The sequence below is a fragment of the Adiantum capillus-veneris genome, chromosome 20, assembly GCF_014529385.1.
Source record: "Adiantum capillus-veneris isolate H3 chromosome 20, ASM1452938v2, whole genome shotgun sequence".
Lineage (NCBI taxonomy): Eukaryota > Viridiplantae > Streptophyta > Polypodiopsida > Polypodiales > Pteridaceae > Adiantum > Adiantum capillus-veneris.
In genome coordinates this window covers 97508243-97513554 of record NC_140950.1, presented here as the reverse complement: position 1 = coordinate 97513554, position 5312 = coordinate 97508243, and the positions used below count along the sequence as shown (strand labels likewise).

Genomic DNA, 5312 nt, shown 5'->3' with positions numbered 1-5312 from the left:
AGGAGATAGATAGAAGAGCACAAGATGTATATGATACCATGTTTCCACTATTGAATGTCTTTTAATTAATTCATTTTTTAAGAAGAACTCCATGAAATCTTATATGATCTTTGTCGCTTAATTGGTGTGCAAATTTTTTTGGTTGTGCTTTCCTATAATTTGGGGTCATTCTTCCAAGTTAAGGGCTAATGGTTTAACCTTTTTCCTTATCAAGTAACCATGTAAAGTTGCCTTCACAAAACTCTTTGACAAGAGGGATATCACCTGGAGCAAGCAATGGCCCACTAGTACAAGCCTCCCCTTGAGACAATGAAAGCAGAATTGTTGGCATGAAAGTCACAGAAGCTTTGGATAGATTCTCACAATAATTCCCACATTATGACTTACCTCAACATCATGAGCTTCTGTGAGGGAGGCACGGCATACCTAGCTAGGTACGATTGGGGGTAGGGGACCCCCGGCCCCCCTAGCTAGGTATGCCGTGCCTCCCTCACAGAAGCTCATGATGTTATGCATTGTATGAAAAATACTGGAAAAGACTCCCTTTTCCTACATGAGAAACTTTCTAAATCTTGTTGTGAGTATTGGGGACTTGGTCTATAGAGGAAAGAACATAGATTTATTCATGGCAACCAAACAAAAGAGATAAATAGCTTAGCTACGACTAACATAAGGACAAGAAGTAAACAAAATTGAGTTCATTCTATTGAAAAACATCTACATTGTCTCCATTCTATAAGCCTTGAGAGTGATAGTGCTCCATGATATTAAGTATAATCTTTTTAGGTTGATTGGTGGGCTTAATTTTAAATACTATGGTTCCTTAGAAGGGGGGCTCGTTCCATTAAGCTTGACCGTTTAACTTGCCAAATGATCATACAATATGACTATTACATGATTCTTTGATAAGAGGGCTACCACATGATGGATCAAGTGGTGGCTCGCTCCTAGTAGTAGTACCTACATTAAGATAATCCACCTTTACCAATCATTCTTAGTAGTTTTGGCAAGCTTCATGCCTTTGCATGTAATCAATTTTGCTTACTTCTTTTGTATCCATACCTTGTAAGCATAGCAAGAAAAGTTAGTTAGAATGATGTTTCTCATCTTGCAAAGAGAACTTGTTGAACTCAAAACCATAGTAGCAAATAAAAAAGCATCACATCATTTGACAACCACCAAAAATAAAATTAAAAAAAGTCAAAAATGTGACAAAATTTGACAATGAGAAATGAATGTATCTCTCATGAATAAACTCCAACTGGGTTTTGACAATATTGTGGCATAAAATCGAAACAAAATTATCATTAAGTAACCAAAAAATTTGCATCCAAAGCTAAAAACGTTTGAACTCACATAGTTGGGTATTAAATGCTATTCTTATCAAGTTGGCATCCTATGTTTGTGGCTACCCAAAACGTTTCCTTAAAGAGCTTGGCTCACCCCTTTATGTTGGCATGCAAACATGTCTCTGCTTTCAAAAAAATGATCCTTAATTTATTGCGCTTTGATCATAAATTTTGTATTGGTTAGCAAACTTGGGACTCTTTTTTTTTCTTTTGCAAAACTCACAATTGTGAGTGGCTGTATTAAGAACATCAGAAATATACACCAACCTCAAGCTCAGATCGAGCCTTGAGGGTCAAAGGATTACAAGTTTTCTGCTTGCCACAGAAACCACAACTTGGGACTTTTAATACTCTTCTCTCAAGAAAATGTTGCAACAAGGTTTGAATCGAAAATGCGTTACATTGGCTATAACCTGCGCTCGCACACAGCTTAAGAAAAATTTCTTACTTCATTACAACCTCTGTCTTACCCACTCGAATAGGGATGCTTGTTACTCAATGGTTCTTTGCCATCTTTTACCCCCTTGTTGTTAATTGAAGATAGCGCTATTGATGACTCACAATCAAACAAGGAATGTTGCAACACTATGAGAAAAAGGCTCTAGGTAATTATCCAATTGTTAAGGTTAGATAATAAATTAAAGGGATAATTACCAAAAATACCCTTGAAATTTGTGAAAATTTCCAAAATACCCCTCAAATTCTAAAATTTCCCATTATATACCCTGCATCATTTTGGGATGGATTTGCCCTAATTTTTGCATGGTCTAAACTTTCTGACACTGGAGATCTATCTTTATGTGTCTTAGACAAAGCTGCCAAATAGAAGCACTTGTGTTTAAAAACAACGGACGATTTCATTTTAAGAGCCCACAATACCATCTAGAATCCTGGTTCTATGATCTTCTATTGAGGGAGAACCAACCTTCCTGCAAATAAGAAGTCTTTAAAGATGTTTGTGAGGTTAATGAGGAGTATTTGGATAAATTTGGTGAGATTGAAGAGCCTTTTGGGCACATCCATAATGACTACTAAACTTAAGGCGAAGGTGAGTGTGTTCTATTCAATCAAAAGGCAATCTCTCCTCCTCCTTATACCTTCCACAATGAGAAGTTGCTGCCTTCCTGTGTTTCTTCTTCATGTGTTTCTTTTAATTCCTACCTCCTCGTGGCTTCCAAAAAAATAATATTCACTACTTACATAGTGCAAGAACAACATTTTAAAGAAAAGAAAATGTACCAACAATGTGAAGTCTGTAATCTCTTTATATGGACACAAAAAGTCTTTTGAGTTTCCACCTTCATGGTTCTTTTCATTCCAATACATACATATGACATAGTGCAAGGCAACTGCAAAGGACAAGAAAACACTAAGGGAAACATATACACACTTTGCATGCACACTAGAAACCCTCTTTATAGAGAGATCACAGACTTTGGCATTGGATCATGAAGCTTTTCACCTCCTACACCATCCTCGGTATTGATTGACACGGACTTCCCCAGTGGGGATCAATGGTGCCTATCAAAAGGCGTTGGCGACGCACGTTGGTGGCGCTTGTCTACGCCATTGGATTGCGGGTGTGATCAATTGTGATCACAATGTGATCATCATATGATGTGATCTTGGTGTGATTTTTCTTTAATCCCAGAGTGATTGCCATGTGAGCTACACATGCAGTGTGATCCAAGTGTGATTCAGATGACGCCAAAATTTGAGCTTTTCTTCATATATTTTATTTATGCACTTGCTTTCAAGTCATGACAAATAGCTTAGTGGTAATGCATCGGGCTAGGAAGTCTGAGGTGGTGAGCTTGAACCTTGGCGCCCACCCATGTGGCGTTTTTGTCTTTTCAAGGCCCATAAGATTTCATAGAATCTTAACTTATTCCTTGTGTCCATCTAACGGCTCTGGATGGAGCTTACATGCCAGCCCTTGATCCCTACTTGGAAAAGGGTGTCAATTAGTCTCGTGGCTACATGTTTTGAAAGATTTTTTTACTTTTTTGAAACCATAGAGACCTATTTGAAACATGCTATTGATAAAGCTTATCTTTATATTTCTAAAATATCCTCTTTGAAAAGCATAGAGAGGAATTGTGTCTGGTTAGGAAAATTTATACCAACACCTTATTGAAAAAGTCAAGTATGTCCCGACGATTTTTTTTTTAAAGAAACAAAGCAAAATCAATTGCATCGACACTGAACAGGAAAAAAAACTGAAGGGGAAGGGGGATGAGGCGATGGCGGTGATGAACCAGGAGGCGGAGTCGGCATCAAATAAAGGCAGCCTCGAAGCAGGAGGTGAAGGCGGTGGGGACAAAGCAGGAAGGGAGGCGAATACGATGCAAGAAAGGGGAACCATGGTTTTTTATCAAGTCTGACAAACTTCTCAGACCATCAGCTTAGCAGGTTGAGACATGTGGTTAAGAGCACGCAATCGGTTAAGTTCCAAAAGTTTCGAGATCAAAACTTGTCCAACCCCCTTTTAAAGTAAGGTATGATTCATCTCTGGAGGAAACGCCTTGATTCAAAGGAATCTAGGAAGGAAATTAATATAATAAAGTACCCTGAAGTGAAGATTTGGTATTCAAATTACGATAAGCTGATTTTGTAGCCGTCCTTTGAAGCATAAATATTCAAGGGTACAAATAAGAATTGGAAAAAAATAGAGCTGAAATAAAAAGTTGCGTCCGCCGGGAGTCGAACCCGGGTCTATTGCTTGGAAGGCAATTATCCTGACCGTTGGACTACGAACGCTTGATGCTGAAGGCTCGGCAATGTCTTAAATATATTAATTTAGACAAAACACCATATGATGTGCGCGCTTGTCATTTGAAGACCGTCGATGTGAGGGGAGTGAGCTGCTATAACGCGGCTTGTCTGTAGAATGGCTGGCATGCAGTTTGTACCAACACCCAATTTTGGTAGGGCTGGCTTCCCCTTGGTGCTCCTGTGCTAACTTCAGCACTCCCAGAAACGTTGACACTATAACCAGAACGGATGACAACAAATTCAATTGTGTCAATGGCTGCAAAGCATCCTTCGCACTTGCCTTTGAAAACTTTTATGTGTATTCCGCCAGCAATTATGGCTCACGGTATGGCAGCACTGTCATAGGCATTCCCCAAGTGGTCTAATTGCCGATAGCATGGCACTTATGACTTGTCCTCAAGCAATGGTGGCTTGCCTTGCTCTATATTGGAAGCTGATTTACAAGCATGAGTTATAATAAGTGCTTCTTAGCTCGCTAGTATGTCACCCTCAACACTAAAGGCCACAGGATCTTCAATGAACCCCAAGCGTGGGATTGACGCCATAGGGTAGGGCACAATTCCCAAATGGTAGGATTGACGCCAAAGATTAGGGCACAATTCCCATGACACTCGTTGTCCATCCGAGGGGTATGAGTTTACTTTTTATGTCCGAGTTTACTTTTGCCTAGCTAGCTTATTTTAGGGAAAATTACCAAAATACCCCTCTAATTTGTGGACATTCCCAAAATACCCCTCAAATTTCAAAAATTCCCAAAATACCCCTATATTTTGTCAAAATTTCTTAAAATGCCCCCATATTCTGTCAAAACTTTCCAAAATGCCCTTCAAATTTTGTAAAATTCCCAAAATATCCCCGGTTGTAAGATTAAACATCTCCAAAGACAAATTTTTTGGAGCTCTTCATAAGAAGATTGATTGTCTATTATCGTAAGACGCTAAAACTAGAATTTCTAAAGACATTTTCTTTTGGAGCTCTTCATAAGAAGATTGATTGTCTATCATTGTAAGACGCTAAAACTAGAGTTTGAGCTGGTTATGTAAGCTTTAGAGATGAATTGCTTCACTATTTTTAGGTATAATTGCCCTTTTTTGTCAACTAATTCATGAGAAATTATGTGTTAAGCAGTCGAAAACAGATCTCTATTGCCAAAAGGAACAAACTTTACAAAACCTAGAGCAATCCACC

General features: G+C 38.7%; 1 non-coding gene across 1 annotated transcript; it reads right to left on the bottom strand.

Moving 5' to 3' along the window:
- Positions 1-4037: 4037 nt before the first annotated feature.
- On the bottom strand, positions 4038-4109 carry TRNAG-UCC (transfer RNA glycine (anticodon UCC)). Its single transcript has one exon. It is a non-coding gene; the product is annotated as a tRNA-Gly (tRNA).
- Positions 4110-5312: the final 1203 nt, after the last annotated feature.